The sequence below is a fragment of the Lissotriton helveticus genome, chromosome 6, assembly GCF_964261635.1.
Source record: "Lissotriton helveticus chromosome 6, aLisHel1.1, whole genome shotgun sequence".
NCBI classification, from domain to species: Eukaryota; Metazoa; Chordata; class Amphibia; order Caudata; family Salamandridae; genus Lissotriton; species Lissotriton helveticus.
In genome coordinates this window covers 1,121,039,799-1,121,060,745 of record NC_136067.1, presented here as the reverse complement: position 1 = coordinate 1,121,060,745, position 20,947 = coordinate 1,121,039,799, and the positions used below count along the sequence as shown (strand labels likewise).

The window sequence follows — 20,947 nt, the reverse complement described above, 5'->3', positions numbered from 1 at the left end:
GACCATCATGGGTTCCTATTGTGAAGGATATAACCTGCAATTAATTAGAAGAACTGTTGTTACAGAAGGGTACCCGGGGAGGGATCCACTGTCTAATATACGGTTGATAAGAGTTAGTGTGGGGGACACTTACTGGGATATGGCAATCATCCAGTCGAGACTTGTAGTTGTTTCCGATTCTTTCCAAATATATATAAACAGCTAAAGGGGTGTGCAGACGGTCTCAATGCCCCGGTGGTTCTAGAAAAATGGGGGATAGATAATTGCATTACGAAATGTAAAGATCAAGGTTGAAATTAAATAAGGACCATATCTGTCGCTGTGTCCAGGAGGGACATATATCCCATCTGAGCCGAATCATAAATCTTATATCGACATGGGATTATTAAATTCACCCCATGGTCCAGTTATATGCAGGGGGTATTATCTACCGTATTGTTAATCACATTAAGGGAAAATATAGGCACTGTTGGGCCCAGGAATTACATGTACTAAACTGGAAGTTAATCAAAAAAGGCGCCACGCGGGGCACCCTCCTAAATGGCATAAGCAATATTGCCATCGCATCAAAGGCAGAGCTACGGAGATAAATTGAGCCGCTGCAGGCTTCTAGTGGGTTAAAAGGGTCAGAAGTGTCTCCTTGGACTGAAAGTTAATCAAAAAGGCGCCACGCGGGTCACCCTCGTAAATGGCATAAACAAAATTGCCATCGCATCAAAAGCAGAACTACGGAGATAAATAGAGCCACTGTAGGCTTCTAGTGGGTTAAAAGGGTCAGAAGTGTCTCCTTACCTATTCAGCACCAAGCTGCTTTCGAAGACATATCATCCGATCGGCTCCGAGTCAGTATGTGAGCTGCCTCGAGGTGCAGCCGCTAGATACTGTCCGGGGGCTCGTCACCGCTCGACCAATCGGGAGTCAGCTCCAGGTCCGGTCTAAGGGACTATGGGGAAAGTTACTGTGCTCATTGCCTGGGTCACTGGTGCAGACCCTCAGGCAATAATAGTTTCGTTTTCTCTGCAATGTTGAGACCCTGCTTCTATTGGTGACTTGTAATGTAATGCACGATAAATGTAATCTTGTGCTCAGTGTTTATGGGGAAACCCCGTGTGAGATCACAGTCGAGTATTCCTGCATGTCATACACATTTTAAGTGCACACTGATCCTATGTATATACACACATTCCCTGATTAGACTGTGAAGCATACATTGCTTATCGGCACTAGCATTAGAAAAGCATTAGCAAGCATTAGCATTAAGAAGCATATTAATCAGATGATATTTTACACACATCCAAATATTCATTACGTGTTAATGAAAGTGAGGCTCCCAACTGCTTAACATAAGTTGTCTCTATGTTGCGTACACGTAAATAGGTTGCACTCAAGCGGGGGATGCATTTCAATATGTATTCGCTACACTTGTAGTATCTGGTATAGAGGATAATCCTGTGTCATTTGGGCTGTATTTCATTCAGGGTCAATCAAAGCCATCTGGGCAAATGTCGCGTCCAATTCATTAAGTCCATTTTGGACCGAATCAAAGGACTGCATCCACTTGCATTCCCTTCTATTCATGATGGAATTCATATCTCCCCCCCGTGGTCCCAGAGTAATTTTCTCAATGACTACCCACTTCATAGACTCAGGTGTGTGGGTGTTGGCTTGGAAATGGTCTACCAAGGGTGCCCCTGCCGTGTGACATCTAATCCTGCTGCAGTGTTGTAATATGCGGTTCTTAAATTTTTTGCTTAGTTTGTCCAATGTAGATGAATCCACATGGGCAGAAGATAGCGTAGATGACTCCATTGCTGCTGCAATTTGTGAACAATTTCAGGGTGATTGTCAGATTATTGTGCGTAAGTGTTTTGGTTTCTAGGCACAGTGCACATGCTTTGCAGTTGCTGCATTTGTAGTTTCCCAATGTTGTCGGTAAATTCCACATTGTTTGGATGGTGGGAACCGGTGGGCTGTCCAGCATAGAACATACTACATAGTCTCTGACGCTCTTAGCTTTTTTGAAAGCGTGCATAGGTGGTTTCGGCATTTCGATTACATCAGACACGATGTTCCAGTACTTATTGACTACCTTCCGTATGTCGTTGCTCTTGCTGCAATAGGTTGTGACACAGATCATCCTGTCCTCTGGTGTTTTACGGTTTTTAGGTACGAGCAGAATTTCTCTGTCGCTTAACCAAGCCCTCTTGCATGCCCTTTTCACCAACCTTTTCGGGTAACCTCTTTCCAGCAGACGGGAGATGAGATCGTCCGATTCCGTGAAGTAGTCCTCCTTCAAGTTACAGTTCCTCCGGATGCGAAGCAACTGACCGAAGGGTAAGTTGTCACGTAGGGCCCTGGTGTGATGACTCGAATATCTTAGGAGCGTGTTCCGCTCAGTCGGTTTTCTGTACAGGGTGGTGTACAGGACTCCATCCCGTTCTTTGACATCAGCATTAAAGAACGGGATGGAGTCCTGTACACCACACTGTACAGAAAACCGACTGAGCGGAACACGCTCCTAAGATATTCGAGTCATCACACCAGGGCCCTACGTGACAACTTACCCTTCGGTCAGTTCTTCCGCATCCAGAGGAACTGTACCTTGAAGGAGGACTACTTCTCGGAATCGGACGATCTCATCTCCCGTCTGCTGGAAAGAGGTTACCCGAAAAGGTTGGTGAAAAGGGGACCCAAGAGGGTTTGGTTTAGCGACAGAGATACTCTGCTCGTACCTAAAAACCGTAAAACACCAGAGGACAGGATGATCTGTGTCACAACCTATTGCAGCAAGAGCAACGGCATACGGAAGGTAGTCAATAAGCAATGGAACATCGTGTCTGATGTAATCGAAACGCCGAAACCACCTATGCACGCTTTCAAAAAAGCTAAGAGCGTCAGAGACTATGTAGTATGTTCTATGCTGGACAGCCCACCGGTTCCCACCATCCAAACAATGTGGAATTTACCAACAACATTGGGAAACTACAAATGCAGCAACTGCAAAGCATGTGCACTGCCTAGAAACCAAAACACTTACGCACAATAATCTGACAATCACCCTAAAATCGTTCACAAATTGCAACAGCAATGGAGTCATCTACGCTATCTTCTGCCCATGTGGATTCATCTACATTGCACAAACTAAGCAACAAATTAAGAACCGCATATTACAACACTGCAGCAGAATTAGATGTCACACGGCAGGGGCACCCTTAGTGGACCATTTGCAAGCCAACACCCACACACCTGAGTCTATGAAGTGGGTAGTCATTGAGAAAATTACTCTGGGACCATGAGGGGAGATATGAATTCCATCATGAATACAAGGGAATGCAAGTGGATGCCGTCCTTTGATTCGGTCCAAAATGGACTTAATGAATTGGACGCGACATTTGCCCAGATTGCTTTGATTGACCCTGAATGAAATACAGCCCAAATGACACAGGATTATCCTCTATACCAGATACTACAAGTGTAGCGGAATACATATTGAAATGCATCCCCCGCTTGAGTGCAAACCTATTTACGTGTACGCAACATAGAGACAACTTATGTTAAGCAGTTGGGAGCCTCACTTTCATTAACACGTAATGAATATTTGGATGTGTGTAAAATATCATCTGATTAATATGCTTCTTAATGCTAATGCTTGCTAATGCTTTTCTAATGCTAGTGCCGATAAGCAATGGATGCTTCACAGTCTAATCAGGGAATGTGTGTATATATATATAGGATCAGTGTGCACTTAAAACGTGTATGACATGCAGGAATACTCGACTGTGATCTCACACTAGGTTTCCCCATAAACACTGAGCACAAGATTACATTTATCGTGCATTACATTACAAGTCACCAATAGAAGCAGGGTCTCAACATTGCAGACAAAACGAAACTATTATTGCCTGAGGGTCTGCACCAGTGACCAAGGTAATGAGTACAGTAACTTTCTCCATAGTCCCTTAGACCGGACCGGGAGCTGACTCCCGATTGGTCGAGCGGTGACGAGCCCCCGGACAGTATCTAGCGGCTGCACCTCGAGGCGGCTCACATACTGACTTGGAGCCGATCGGATGATATGTCTTCGAAAGCAGCTTGGTGCTGAATAGGTAAGGAGACACTTCTGACCCTTTTAACCCACTAGAAGCCTGCAGCGGCTCTATTTATCTCCGTAGTTCTGCTTTTGATGCGATGGCAATTTTGTTTATGCCATTTACGAGGGTGACCCGCGTGGTGCCTTTTTGATTAACTTTCAGTCCAAGGAGACACTTCTGACCCTTTTAACCCACTAGAAGCCTGCAGCGGCTCAATTTATCCCCGTAGCTCTGCCTTTGATGCGATGGCAATATTGCTTATGCCATTTACGAGGGTGCCCCGCGTGGCGCCTTTTTTTATTAACTTCCAGTTTAGTACATGTAATTCCTGGGCCCAACAGTGCCTATATTTTCCCTTAATGTGATTAACAATACGGTAGATAATACCCCCTGCATCTAACTGGACCATGGGTTGAATTTAATAATCCCATGTCGATATAAGATTTATGATTTGGCTCAGATGGGATATATGTCCCTCCTGGACATAGCGACAGATATGGTCCTTATTTAATTTCAACCTCGATCTTTACATTTCGTAATGCAATTATCTATCCCCCATTTTTCTAGAACCACCGGGGCATTGAGACCGTCTGCACACCCCTATAGCTGTTTATATATATATATTTGGAAAGGAATCGGAAACAACTACAAGTCTCGACTGGATGATTGCCATATCCCAGTAAGTGTCCCCCGCACTAACTCTTATCAACCGTATATTAGACAGTGGATCCCTCCCCGGGTACCCTTCTGTAACAACAGTTCTTCTAATTAATTGCAGGTTATATCCTTCACAATAGGAACCCATGATGGTCCTACTCCAATGGTCACTGGATACCCAAATATAAAGTATGTATTTAATCTTTATCCAGTCCTTGTGTATTGTAGACCTTTCATAGTGGACCGATACATTCATTCTAATTATATTATTTTTAGGCACTCCTGTTTTATCTATGTCCTGATGAAGACCCCAGAATGAGGTTTCTACTAACCCTTACACCATGCGGGGTCGAATTGTAGACCAGACTACACCATTCCTCTAAACATAGGAGAAAATAAATGGAATAAAACACATCCTATGTTAAAGAAATATATGGAACTACTGACCTAAATTAGACTGTAAAGGTCGTACTGAATCTTACTGTGATTGTGTTATGGTCACAACACCTTTACCCAGTCCCCACACTTATCCCATCACACCTATCCCACCTAACTACCTCCTTTTCTTTGTCACTGATAGCGCGTTGATATATAACTATGTAAATACTATGCTATAATTTTGATGGACACAAGTTATATATATGATTAGTTTCTAAGGAATTTTTCTATGTTTTTCGTCACAAGTTTTTCTGAATGAATAATCTCCGGAACTTATTGATTGATGCTAAGTTTCCGCTCACCCATGTGCTAAAATAAAATATGCGTTAAATCATTGGACTGGTTATAATTTGAGATACGCAATGTTTATATATGACATTTGATGCTTTAAAAAGAAATATACTCTGACCCCTTCGTATGTACCTGATTATTGACCCAGGTCAGATAGTTTTAGGGCTAACCCCGTTAAAACGTATCACTACAGAGGAATGTGAGCAGACACATTGTCTGGACTAAGAGATGTATACAATCAAAGTGATATTGGAGAAGAGAAGAGATAAAAAAAATATTTTTAGATTGTTTGGCAGCTCCGTTTGATATGCCATTTAATGGTTTTGGGAGAAACGAGTGGCTTCAGGGAACTGTAGGTATTTTGCAGAGGCTCATTGTATGATGAAATGATGATCACACATTATATTGTGTATAAAAATGTGGTTGTCACTAGATTGGCAACCCAAACGTCAACTTTTCATTCATTTAAAATGTAACAATATTGACTATAAAAATATCGTGGACAAAATATCGCCATATATTATTGTAATTTTATTAACATTTCAATTATTTAAAAAAAGTATATGTTTAAAAATGAACTAGAAAATACAAATAGGCAGTATTTTATTAACCTTTAAAAAGCGTAATTCTATTCTTAGAACACATAAAACTAAAATACATGACAATATATTACATTTCGAATATTGAATTATGAATGAAAATATATTTATTATACTAATAAATAAAATTTATAAACAATACATTATCATTAATTTAAATTAACTAATAAAACAATGTAAACATTTTCAGTTAATAATTTTTAAAAGCACTTAAAATTGTTTTATATTTATTAAACTATCCCTACTTCCTTTCAACAAGCAAATATTTTTAAATACAAAATCACATAACAAAAAAACTGTTAATAATTTGACAAAAACAAAACAATAAAAAGAATAAAAAGAAATGGAATAATTATAAAAAAAATATGTTTTAGATTAAAAACCCTCAAAATATCCACATTTAGGCAAGAAAATAGTGACCATAAATCATTTGAAAAACATTAAAAAATGAGTTTTTAAAAAATATTTAAATACATAACTCTAACTGCAATCATGCAACCATTGGGAATTGGTGGCAGGTGTCCGATTTACTATTCTAATTCCAGTCTAACAAATGTTTGGAAAAAATGTATTCAGTGGGTAAGGAAAGGGTCAGATTTTCTGTTCTCACTCCACGTTAACAAATATTCGGCAAAGGGTATACATTGAGAGTGGAGGGGGGTCACATTTACTATTCTCTCTCTAGAGTGTCAAATAGTGGGAACGCACTATGGGCGGACGGATCTATTATTCTAAAATCAGTTCAACAAAAGTGGGGGAAAGTGCATATATTTTTGGGGGTCAGATTCACTACACCAAAATAATACAAATACCATTTAAAAATCAACTAAGGAATTAAATGATTTTTTTAAACTTTGCAAAATCATTCAACTACCTTAAAATTCAGACACAAATTTAAAACAATAAAAATAAAAATCCCTCAAACTCATACATAAACCTTTCACAATTGATATATATTATTTGTTAAATAAAAAAAATTCTATCCATCTAATCTCCAAATAAAACCAATATCCGAAAAATGTATTACTATTTCTTAGTAGTTCTTTATTCTGTTTGCAAAATAGAACAAACCATTTGAAAAAAGTACACATGGTGGTTGAATTATGTATATACATAACTCAACAAGCATGGGTGGAAGGTCCCACTAACGTCTGTCTACAAATTACAGATTGTCACTGAGAAACATCACAATATCATAACATGCCATAATGTCTGTGATGCAGTCTAAGATGAAAAGGAAGTCCCAAGTATGCTTGTCCACCACCATGGGGGTCCCTAATCGGCCACTTTATGTAGATAACCAACCAAAAAAGTAATAGCTTAAACCAATTTGTGTGTCAATGGTTACCCTTTCCTTGTATCCGTTCTTCACTCACAGCAGTGGCTATTTGTCCGCTCACACTCGCTTGTCTTCCAGTCTCTCCCACTACCTTAGCAACTGAATGTGTGCAGGCACTACCATGTTGCTGTGTATTATCATTTTCTTTTACACCCAGACTTTGGGCTGGTCGGCTCAGAATGCGACTTACATTTGGGACAACAATAGGTCCACTCACGGAGGGCACACATCAGGTTTGGCTTCAAGCGCCAATAGTATCATTTCTAATTGTATGGTCACCTGCCCATCCCCTTTCGGTCATCATCAGAGTGGCAAGTACAGTGGCTTCCGCTCATGCCCATCTCTGAAGGTCTCCAGACCAATGTTTTGGTACCGTCGCTTCATGGGACTTCTAGGCCATCGCTATGTGCCTTTTCACTATCGCAACGGCCTGACTTAGAAACCTCGAATGGTATTTGAATTCCCTCTATTGGGACATTAGTCCCAGCAAGCATAGTAAGGAATCCAGTGGCCATGTCCGACTGACCAGTTCACTAGTGGGTTCCAGTACGGTCTCCCAATACCACAAAAATAACAGGCACTGCCATACCATGTGAAAAATCCTGTCTGTGGGGATCTACATGTCTGCATATTCGAGGGGGCATTGGGAATTCCCTCCCTCATACATACAGGCAATACGCACTGGGGTGAGCTAGATCTGGTATAGGTAATTGAAATGGTTGTATTTTAATGGGATGTTCCAAGACACCCTATGGACAAACTCCAGAATTTTGGTCCATTGGTCCTGGGCTATAACTTCCCCTATGCTTTGCTCCCTGCCATTGCTAAGTTGTGCCAATGAGGCGACATTTAGCGTTAGTAGGGAATTATATAACACTATTTCCATTCTCCTGGCCTTCCCATGAGTGAGCAGCATCTGGAGTGCTAGCATTGTGGGGGTCTCCACACCTTCTTGCTCCCACGTTTGCAGCAGTATATCAGCTATTGCATTATAGGTAATGAAATGTCCCAGTCCTAGAGTAAATTCACCCTTGGTATGTTCGGAAAGTCCTGTATATATAAAGGTTGCTCAGTAGTTCTATGATACCAGCCTCTGTCTGCGCCTTCATATAATGAGTGGCTGTGGGGGAGTGAAGTACCATAGTGGACAACATCAGGAGATCTAGCTCACATGGGCACCCTCACCATTTAGGAGTTACATATATGATCCAACAGTATCTCTGCATCTCCCCTAGCTTATGTGTCTGTGGCTGTCGTTTTCCCAGAATCATTAACCAGTACAATATCTCAGGGATTTGCGTATACCAAACACATCTGTCCGATCTGAGTCTGGGTGAGGTTTCAGCCATCAAGTTATACACTGCAGTTCAACTGCAGCATAAAACAGTTCATATTTGGTGGCCCCAAGCCCCCATCTGCCAGTGGGTGTTGTATTTTGTCGAGGCTAACTAGTTTTCTGCCCAACCCCCAAATGACATTAGAGAGAATCCAGCGGAAGTCAGTAAATACCTTTTTGGAAGCTGGACAGGTAGCGCTGAGAAGCACTACAATAACCAAGGAAGGATCAGCATTTTAGATATAGCTATCCTTCTCATTGAAGACAGCAGTAGAGACACCCACATCTTTACTGATTGGTGCAAGAACGTCAATAGCCTACCCAGATTACCATTGATCAGATTGGTGTCGGACTAATGGACATTCACCCCTTAATATTTAAACATCTGAAATCTTGGCACTATCTCCATCTGTTGGAGTCCAGTGCGCTCCTCGTCCAGAAGTGGTTGAAGTGGGAAGAAAGGACTTGGTCCATTTAATTCACAACCAGGTCAGGTTCCCAAACCCATCTAAAATGTCTATCACCTCTGGGAGTGCTGATAGTCTGTCATTGAGATAAATCAGAGCATCATTCGCGTATAGCAATATCTGCCATCAGTCTCCCATTCGAATACCTCTGTCTATCGCCATGTCGGTCACGAGGCAGGCCAAATGCACCATGGCTAAAGTAAACATATGAGGAGACAAGGGGCAGCCTTGTCTAGTGTCTCTGTCTATAGGGAATTGCGCTGATACCACCTGACATGTTCGCATGCATGCCACTGGACACATGTAAAGCAGTCGAGTTTCATGAGTACTGCCATCAGGTACGGCCATCCCAGGGTGATAAAGGTCTTTCTTTTATTTCCATGTGTTGGAGTCTCGGGCATTCCTTACCAGACTGAACAGGTGCTAGTTTTATAAAAGTGTTCCTACCAGGTACGAATCCATTGTCGTCCAACATGTTAATTATGGTTAGGAGTCTATTTGACAGTACTTTTCACAGAACCTTGTAGCATCACTAGCGGGCAATAAGATCATATTCAAAGCATATCCCTAAAAGGTTTCAGCAAGACCACAATTATTGCTTTGAGAATGGATCCCGGGAGGGTACCTAATCAGTATGAGATTTTGTATACCTCGAAGAGCTTTGGAGCAAGTGTATACTTAAAGGTTTTATCAAATTAATCTGGGAACCTATCCATGCCTTGAGTCTTGTTCCTGGCCATTTGATCAATTACCATCTGTATCTCGTCTTGGGTCAAGAGCTCATTTCGTGACAATCTCTTGAGCGGGTTCAGTCTACTCCGACATATTTTATTTATTCAGATACCTCCTGAGTATATTCGGGTCGGATTCGTCAGTGGCGTGTATAACATACAGTAGTAATTAGCAAATGCCAAGTTTGTTTTGATTTGCGTATTAACCCCTCTGGTAGCCTAATGACTTTGATTTGCTGTCTGTCATGTTTGTTTTCAATAACCAGGCAAGGAGCAAATATTTGTTGCCTTATGCGTGTTGCTGCATTGCTTGAGCTTGGTAGTCAATGATGCCCAGCCTAACCCCCCTCCCATCATTTCTGCTGAGCTGCTAAAGCACTTGTTGGTCCATCTCCATTGCTTGAGCTTCTTTGCTTCATCTCGTATAACATTTTGAGTTATTACTATATTATGGAAAATTTCAGTCTTTACACTATATGTAGTTTTGAGACATATTCTCATCATAACGACCTTGCATTTTGGTTATGGGATTGCTAGCAGTACCTGAGTACCTATAGGAAAGTGCCCCTTTTTGACATGGTCACCGCCACTTTTTGCCTAGTATCTGATGCAATTTTGACAGAAGTGCACTTGGTTTCTGCTGTCCAAGTCCCCAGTGCCAGATCCCTTTCTCCAAAATTGTACAATTGCTCCCCCAATTGGCAACACCTTTAGCACCCCTGTAAGCCCCTAGTAAATGATACCTCTGGTACCTAGGGTAGGGAGGCTAAAGAGGCTCTCTATGGGCTACAGCATGTATTTTGCCACCCCAAGGAACCCCTCAGCACTCTCATGTAAACTGCCATTGTAGATTGCGTGCCATGGTGCAGAGAAAAGTGAAGACACAACATGACACACTCCTTATGTGCCATTCCTGCAGACACTGCATGCAGTACAGGTAAGTCGCCCTTACGTCGCCCTTACAGCAGACCTTAAAGCCCTAATGCAGGGTGCACTATACTACATGTGTGGATATATCTGCCTGAGCAGGATGGTGGATAGACTATTATGAGCCTGCTGATGATGGTGATGTTACCTTTGATCTGTCTCATTGATGATATGGTGTCATGCTTTTTTACCTGTTTTATTGCCAAGAAACCAAAAAGGGGGCATGGCTAGCAGCCAATAAAGATGGCCGCAGCCTAGGAGAGCTCTGCGATCGATGGCGTTTCTCTCCGCCAATACTGTAATAAATCCGACGGCCTGCCGCAATCCGAGAGCAGGAAATGGCACCGGAACAGCCAACGCACAATCGCTGAAGGTTTTGGCTCTGTACAACCACCCAACAGAGACCTAGACCGTGTAGAGGGGCCACAGCCTAGGAGGCGAGGATATTCTGGGCCTTGCCTAGCCTGGACACTGCCGTGAGCGGGGGCGAACCCGAACTATATCCCTACAACGGCTGAAGTTAGCGCGCCAACATAGATAGCCCCGGTGGCTGCCGTGAGCCGAGCCGCACATCATGACGCGCGGATCCCCAAATCGACTGCCCGGATCAAGAACGACTCCCAAACAATGCCCTTGCCGGATGGTCCAGAACCAGAAGAAACTCATCAACAGCCGTTCTAGGGCCCGGTCCAAGAGCATGATGACGCTGAGTGCACACTGCTGAAATAGAAGAGGACCGAAGGCGGCGTAGGCGTTATGCAGAAAGCCTGCACTCTGTCACACTACCTGGGATGGCCTGCAACGTACCTACGAAGTGTGCCCTACAGATCAAATATCATTAAGCGCAGCGTAGAGACCTGGTTGCCCTGAAGCGACGACATATGCAGTGAGGTGGGTGACAACAACACGGTATGACCCGCATTCCCCTGGGCCAAAAACGTTTCCACACCCGCAGGACATTTGCGTGCAGCCCTACAGTCGCAATTGCCGCGCATGGTACTGGCAATTCCTACACCAGAGGGCAACAAATTGGTACAGCGAGGGACTAAAGCCGGCCAAGAAGCTAAAGCAACATCGTAAGCACCGAATAGAATTTGAAGGCACAGTAGAATACCCCAGAGATTCCAGGTGGAAGCAGTGAGCTAGAACCAGCACCAACAGGGTCCTAAAGCTCTCACCAGCGGGTGGGCTGATTTTGGAGAAGCGACAGCGGGGAACATGAAAACCGAAAGGCCGCTCGTGGATGATACCCCCGCAGGCAGGAATCAGTGACTATTGTTCTCCCCCACCCCTCGGAGGCCTGGTGACACCGCCAGGTGAGTTATACACTATGGGAGGACGAGGCCAACGCGCGACGGAAACCAACAAGCTGGAAAAATGCACGTACCATAAAGACCAACCGATCACACCAGAGACACTTACAGACAGTGGAGATGGCTCACGGGTCACGAAACCTAAAGAGGTCACCCTGCAGGACATAATGGCCTCCTTACACCAGGTACAAACATCCATTGGCACTATATCCACTGACATTACGCTGCAACGTGCTGATGTTTCCAAGATGAGTATGAGAATAGCACAGGTTGAATCTTCTACAGTGGCTGTCTCCAACAACACAGCGAGTCTGCAGCGGCAAGTCCGGAAATTAGAACTGGCACACAAGCAAATGGAGTACAAGCCCGACGATCAGGAGGGCCGCTCACGACGTAACAACATACGCTTGGTTGAGGTGCCTGAAAGTTTGAAGTGACCGGCCCTTTGTAGAAGACCTCGTCAAGACCCAACTACAGCCACATGGGCTATCCAGCTTCTTCTCTGTGGAACGGGCCCACCGAGTGCCTGGAGGATGACCTCGACCCGGCGCCCCACCCAGGCCCATACTGGCACGCATATTCAATTTCCATGACAGGTACACGATTCTGCAGGCGGCACGCATTGCCCCCCAATACATATTGAAAACTGCACTGTAACCCTCTCCCCAGACTACACGATAGCGGCAACTAAGCAACAGTGTAATTTCTTGGATGTTAAAAAAGAACTTTGCAATCGAGAACTTGATTACGCAATGCTGTTCCCTGCAAAATTGAGGGTGGAGGCGGAAGGAAAAACCTATTTTTTTACAACACCGCAGGAGGCCCACGTCTGACTGGAGAGGTGGCGCCCGGCCACTGGGCCAAGAAGACCGAGACAGAGGCAGAGAAACCCAACCACGATATCAGGCTCATTTGGAGCGAAAGAGATGGAAGCTACTGGTGGTATGACCACGTAGAATGTGAATGAGGACTCAGATTGAAGTCACGCCTAATGGAACATGGAATTGAGAGGAGAAACACCCCCAAAGAAATGGGCGTATGAAGACCCAACAACGCCATACTTGGCGGAGAAAAATCTGCGGATCAATACTCACCGGATATACAAACTGATTACACCAGTGATACTTGTTTTTGTAGCAGTGACAATAAACAGTGAACAATTGGCCGTGGTAAAACATAGGTTTAAGGGAGAGACCGCAGGAGATCGCTAAATGGCTCTCCCCCCTCACGCAAGTACAAAGTTTTGGGAATTAATTAAGCACTCTGCTAAGTTACGGTGACGGGTAGTTCAGAGTCTGCCATGCAGGGAGGCAGGGAGGTGGAGGGGGGTAGGGTTCAGTTAAGGGGGTTATTGTTTGATTTTTTACTGATGCATAGTGATGGACTTGATGGCATACATGATGGCAATATGGCATGCACTCTACAGGGCACCCTCCATTTATACATCGCTATTGTCACATATGATGCGAACAGATATACTCATGGCTGTTTCGAACGCTCAGGCCTTAAACGCTAGGGAGATGTTACCTCCTCTCACTCTACTGTCCTGGAATGTAAATTGGCTGGGGGATAAAATAAAAAGGGGGCTGGTCCTTCAATACATTAAACGTAAGGGTCCAGCGGTTGCACTGATACAAGAATCACATTTGGTGGGCTCAGACTGTAAAGTCCTGGATAGATGGAGCTACAAAATGGCTGCACACTCAGAATCCACCTCCGGGTCTCGGGGGGTTGGAATCCTGGTACATAAACGTTTCCCCATGAAAATAAATGGGTCCTGGACAGATGACCAGGGGCGCTTTGCAGCAACATCATGTCAATGGGAAGGGCGGTCGTACAATATGGTATCAGTCTATATCCCACCGAAGCTGCATCAGTCAACCTTCCCGGCCCTGGGGAAATTCTTGTTATTACTCCTGCAGGGAGAACTCATCATGGGGGTGACTTTAACGCTACGATTGATGCGTCCATCACAAAAACCCCAGAGATTCTAGTTGTGCAAATCTCAAGTTAGTGGACTTTGTCAAGGCAATCGGTCTCACTGATGCCTGGAGGGCCAGATACCCACAGGAGTGACATCATACCTTCCACTCAGGTGTTCACAATAGTCTTTCAAGAATAGACTACATATTCACATTAGCAGCAGGGTTGGAAAGGGTACTAGAGATAATACATTTACACAGAGGCATCTCAGACCACTCACCAGTGCTAATTACATATGCATTCTATACCCCGGGAAGAAGCAGACTGTTTCCGCTGTACCCTGGCTATCTGAAAAATCGCACAATTGGGAAAGGTCTGCTCGCAACCACGGAACAATATTTAGTAGAAAATGAACACTCAGTGTCCTCTCCAACGACGCTGTGGGAGGCATACAAAACAGTATTACGTGGCTAGGCAATCTCACTAGTTGCAAGTCATAAAAAGGTACAAAAACAACAGATCGAGACGCTAGAGCAAGGGGTAGCCCAAGCAGAGGCTGACCACACCACAGACGCCACAGATGACACGACGCATGGGTTGCCTCTAGCACACCAAGAATACAAGGCCTTTGCATGGGAGAAGGCGAAATCCAAACTCACCAGCACGCACCATACTATTTACGAACTAGGTGATAAAGCAGGCCAACTCCTAGCCTGGCTAGACAGAAAGGAAAGGGCCAACCGATGGATAGCTCAACTCCAATTAGAGTCTGGGATCGTGACTTTTGACCACCCGCAAATCGTTGACACATTAGCGGCCCATTATGAGAAAATATACACGCCCGTAGCCACAAATACCGTAGAAGATAATGTAGCCTTTCTAAAAGACAAACGAATACCCACACTATCAAATGACGCAACTCAGGCACTGGAAGCGGATCTGGCTCAAGATGAGCTCATACGGGCGATAGGTGCACTGCATACGGGAAAAGCCCTAGGGCCTAATGGTATTCCTGTAGAACTTTACAAAAAAATAGCCACCAAACTCGTGCCACACCTACTCAACATGTACCAGCACAGTCTGGAAAAAGGGGAGCTGCCTAGGGATCAGCGCCTGGCAACGATATTCGCAATACATAAACTGGGCAAACCGCCGCAGGAATGCATGTCCTACACGGCGATATCCTTAATGCAGAAGCTAAAATACTTGCTAAAGCACTGGCCATGAGACTGCAGCCATATTTTGCAACAGTGATCCACCTGGACCAATCCGTATTTATGCCATGCACTGAATCTCAGGCGACTCCATAATGTCATGGCGCGTAGATCTGCTATTGAAGAATATGCCATAATTCTGTCCCTGGATGCGCATATGGCATTCAACATGGTTGAATGGCCCTTTCTCTTCGCGGTCCTCCGCCACATGGGTTTCGGCCCCAAGTTCTGCGAATGGGTGGAACTGCTATATAGCAAACCCCTGGTACAAGTTGTGGTGAATGGACGCATCTCGGCTGACTTGCCCCTGGGAAAGGCGACGAGATAAGGCTGCCCCTCTGTCACCACTCTTATTTGCAATAGTGATTGAGCCACTGGTGGCATGGACACAGCAGGATCCGGTCATCCGCGGGTTAAAATGGGCTGTGGGATAGGAGGATCCGATATCGCTATATGCGGATGATGTGTTGGTATACTTGCCATCCCCTTCGTACTCTCTTAATTGCCTATTGGATATATGTGTGCATATGGGGGAGCTCGGGCTACACAATAAACTGGGAAAAATCACTCATCTATATGCTTCATGGGCCCCGTCGCGACTTCCGCGAAACTGCGACATACAGATAGCTGACAAGGGATTCAAATATCTCGGCATTTACATAACACATCAAGTTACTCACTTCATTAAAGAAAACCTCATGCAAAACCTGGCGCGTTTCTGCCGAGATGCCATCCACTGGCGATCGCTACCACTCACACTACTGGGTAGGGCAGCTCTCTTTAAGATGATGGCACTCCCCAGATTCTTATATGTCTTACAGAACACACCGTTCCCGGTCTCCCCTGCATACTTTACAGCGATAAACTTCGAAGTAAAAAAGCTGCTGTGGGATGGGAGATCGGACCGTATAGCCATGCATAAACGAGTGAAGAGCTGGTACGACGGAGGTATCGCCCTCCCCAATATAAAAGCATACTACTGAGCATCACAACTCATTGTAATAAACCAATGGCTACATGCACCACAGGATGAACCGGTGTTTCGCATAAATAGGCATCTCCTGGGGCAGAAGGGATTATGAGGGCACTATACAATAATCCCAGAAGGACGGCTCTTACAGGTCCAACAGCACATACAATCCAGGTCTGGCATGAAGCACAACGAGTACTGGGCTGGGAGAGGGTCACGACACAAGCAACACCATTATGGGACACCCGGAAACTAGGCAAACTGAGAAATACCAAAGGATTTAGACAATGAGACCTAATCGGTATCTCAAAGGTGGGAGATATGTGGAAACAAGCATTGGAAATGCAATAGGGCTCGCATTAGGAAAGTTTGAGCTATTGGTCTTATAATTGTTGTTTTTTTATTTATGTGTTATTTTTTCAAATAGTTACATTAATAGCTTTGTCATTTACAATGCCAATAGTTATAACTTTCGCCAATGTGACACCTATAGCATTTGTAATGCAACAAGTTTTGTATTTACGTGACTTATATGTATTGATATTACAAATAACAATGCTATTAATTTTTTTAAATAATACTTAAATAATTTATTTAATTTGTAATGGCAATAGCTTAAATTTTTGTAAATAACTTTTGTGAAGATTATGTTCATTGTATTTTATTGTGACGAAAATCCAAGAACAGAAGTGAAATATTAACATATTTTTGTGATTTGTAATAAAGCGTGAAAGCTTGAAAACAGCTTGAAACATTGAAAGAACATATTTGAACCAGTGATGCTGTGGTGGTGCTGAGTGGTGCTGTGGTGGTGCTGTGGTGGTGCTGAGTGGTGCTGTGGTGGTGCTGAGTGGTACTGTGGTGGTGCTGAGTGGTGCTGTGGTGGTGCTGAGTGATAATGTGGTGGTGCTGAGAGGTGCTGTGGTGGTGCTGAGTGATGCTGTCATTGCGCTGAGTGATGCGGTGGTTGCCCTGAGTGATGCTGTGGTTGTGCTGAGTGCTGGTATGGTGATGCAATAGATAGAGTGAGTGCGATAGGCCCTGAGTGATGCTGTGGTTGTGCTGAGTGATGCTATGGTGATGCAATAGATAGAGTGAGTGCGATAGATAGATAGAGGGAGGGTGATAGATAGAGGGAGGGCGATAGAGGGAGAGCGATAGAGGGAGGGAGGGAGATAGAGGGAGGGAGGGCGATAGAGGGAGGGAGGGCGATAGAGTGATGGAGGGCGGTAGAGTGATGGAGGGCGGTACAGTGATGGAGGTCGATAGAGTGAGGGAGGGCGATAGAGTGAGGGAGGGCGGTAGAGTGAGGGAGGGCGATAGAGTGAGGGAGGGCGGTAGAGTGATGGAGGGCGGTAGAGTGATGGAGGGCGATAGAGTGGGGGAGGGCGGTAGAGTGAGTGAGGGCGGTAGAGTGAGGGTGGTAGAGTGAGGGCGGTTGAGTGAGGACGGTAGAGTGGTAGAGGAAGGGCGGTAGAGTTGTAGAGTGAGGGCAGTAGAGTGAGGGTGGTAGAGAGAGGGCGTGAGAGCGGTAGAGTGAGGGCGGTAGAGTGGTAGAGTGAGGGCGGTAGAGTGAGGGAGGTAGAGTAGTAGAGTGAGGGGGTAGAGTGAGACAAACCAGGTTCTATTATTATAACAAAATGTATGTTTATTAGGTTCTTGCGTATTTACTTCATTACTGTTTCTCCAGAGAGGTAGGTTTCTTCCACTCAAGTGCAGCAATCTGAAATTGGCATTTATGCAACTGTGACAGTCCCAAACTACAGCGAAGTATGTCTAGCAAGTGACATTGACACTCCTCAATAGCCCCAAACAGCCAAGATGCGGGCCATTGATTAAATCGCAGAGATTGTGAACTATTTGGACAAGAGATGAAGAGCAGGATGACTAGCTCCTTCCCGATAAGTAACTTATTTTTAGACATCTGTTCATACCACCTCTACTGTAAATAGCATGTGTGGGTTACTATGACCTAATTTAAAGGCACGTGAGATTTAGCGACCTCTAAAACGTGAAAGGCTAAGTCGACCTTGCAGGGAATCTAACTTTTATCTGCAAATCACACAATCTCGCCGTCAGTGAGGTGACGTCACAGGAAACAAATTACGGACGGGGAGGGGAGTTTGGAAACATCAAAGATGAAGGTGCACGAAATAAATGCATGAAAGAGGGGCAGTATAAGAGATAAAAGAAGATAATAGGCTTTGGCAGCGAAGGCGGTTGCACAGGGGGGAGTTGGAGGTAAGACAGGGAAAGGGCAGGATGAGAGGCAGGGCAGAGGAAGAAACACAGAGGGTGGGCTGAGACCTATGTGAGAAAGAAGGCGGGGCAGGAAAAGGGAGGGCAGAGGTGGGGCAAGAGGTTGGACAAAATGAGAAGGAGGGACGCGGTGGGGGCAGAGGAGGAGCGAGGGTAGATGAGGGGCGAGAGGGCGGGGCGCTTGGTTAGAAGGAGTGGCGATGGGCGGGGGCAGAAGGAGTGGGTTGGAAGACCAAAGGTGGTACTCAAAACCAGGGAAAGAGAAATCCCAGAGTCACGCACATTTTAAGAATCCTCTGTAATCACATCCCAGAGCCGAGAAGCCAGAAGAAAAGGACAAATATAGAAAGAGCAGAAATAGCCTGAAGAGTCCAGCGTGTTCCAGTGCCAAGCAGGAGTCAGCCCCAGGGCACCCACCGAAAACACAATCGCTCATTGTACCAAAAAGAGCAGCCCTGGCGAAGCGCTGCCTGGGCCTGACAGAACACCCAGGAGAGGAGGGGGGCTCGTGAGAAGGGGGATGGACGGGGGGGCACACGTGCCGGACAGAGGGAATGCGCAGGAGAGAAAGAACAGGGCGAGAGAGTACGCACTGAGTAAACGAAGGGAGAGACCCCTAGGGGATTACACAATAAGGATGTGAAAGGGACGAAGGTAGAAGCACAGAGAGGGAAGAGCAGAGAACGAAAGAAGAGAAAATATAAATTAGCTTGCGAAGACAGAATGAAAGGCAAGGGCAACTAAACAGTTAAAATAAAAGGAGACACGGCCTGGCGGCCGTGAAGCTGAAAGTACGGCCGGCCGGCTGTGAATAATTAGGGGGGGGGGACGGGGGGCACACGTGCCGGACAGAGGGAATGCGCAGGAGAGAAAGAACAGGGCGAGAGAGTATGCACTGAGTAAACGAAGGGAGAGATCTCTAGGGGATCACAAAATAAGGATGTGAAAGGGACAAAGGTAGAAGCACAGAGGGAAGAGCAGAGAACGAAAGAAGAGAAAAGATAAATTAGCTTGCGAAGACAGAATGAAAGGCAAGGGCAACTAAACAGTTAAAATAAAAGGAGACATTGCCTGGCGGCCGTGAAACTGAAAGTACGGCCGGCCGGCCGTGAATAATTAGGGGAGGAGAAATGGCTGAGTCAGAGGGCACGCTGGGGGGAATGAAAGGCTTTGATGCAGCAGGGGGCGGAGCGGGAAGAGCTGCTGGCGGCACCAAGCTGGGGAACAGATGGCTGGCTTTGATGTGCATGCGCTTTTTAGGTCAATGCACTTGCGCATTGACCTAAAAAGCGCACGGGCACAGCATCAAATCGCCAGTTTGGTAAGCTCTGGATAAGCCCCTATATTTCTCCCCAGCTATGCGCAAGCGCATCAGCAGGCGAGCCCTAAAAAGGAGAGATTGTCACGTTCACACAGCTACAAATCACCTACAGCTTAGCAAAGACAGAAACTTTTAGATGTATGCAAATTAGACATGCACTTATGGCAGTAATTCCACCAGGCACACAACTACCGGAGGCCTCGCCCCTAGATGACAGACTACTGACAGACAACTTGACTAAAATAGCCATTTCCCAAACATATCGGAAAATAATAAACAACCAGCCAGACCCCACGACGGTCCTTAAGGAACGGTGGGAGGCTGAAGTGGGAGCTTTGGATGAAGCAGACTGGAAGGAAGCAATTGCATCCCCAAAAGAGGTAGCGTCCCCCTAAAATAAAGCTAATACAATTAAAAATTCTACACCGCACTTACTATACACGAGTACTGCTGCATAGACTAGGCAGTGCGGACACACCACTCTGCCTATGACAGTGCGGAGCATCAGGCACATTTTGGCATACACTCTGGCAATGCCCACAAATCACATCCTATTGGGAAGCGATTATGCACACGATTTCCTAAGTTAGGGAGTGCTGATTCAACTGGAACCAAAGAGTTGTCTGCTCAATATTTGGGAACCTACAGATCTCAACCATGTGGCTCAAGGCTGGGTGGCACTGGGTATGACATTGGCAAAACGGAATATAGCGCAGCACTGGGGCTCCAGATTAACCCCTAACCATCGACAGTGGTGTCAGGATATGGACAGTACAAAGATTGGCTTTACCATTATGTATGCGCTATCGACAATTCAATGTAATGTATTACTGTTTTTCAACCGCCAATACCAATAAATATTTAAAAAAAGAAACCAAAAAGATGTATCTCATTGCCCTGTGCCCTACTGGGACCCCTCATAATATTTGAGCATTTACTGTCTGGCTGTCTCACTGTCATGCTTGTATGTTTAGAACCAAAAAATAAAACCAAAATAAAAATATTTTGATAAAACAAAATATCTGCCTGAGCAGATGTACCCCTGTAAGCTCTAAGTCGATTCTTGGATAT

The 20,947-nt window shown here is 45.0% G+C and overlaps 1 protein-coding gene across 1 annotated transcript in view; it reads left to right on the top strand.

The window, feature by feature from the left end:
* Positions 1–20,947, top strand: part of SYNE1 (spectrin repeat containing nuclear envelope protein 1) — a 2,361,447-nt gene that overhangs the window by 1,646,208 nt on the left and 694,292 nt on the right. The gene's annotated exons all lie outside the window — the stretch shown is intronic.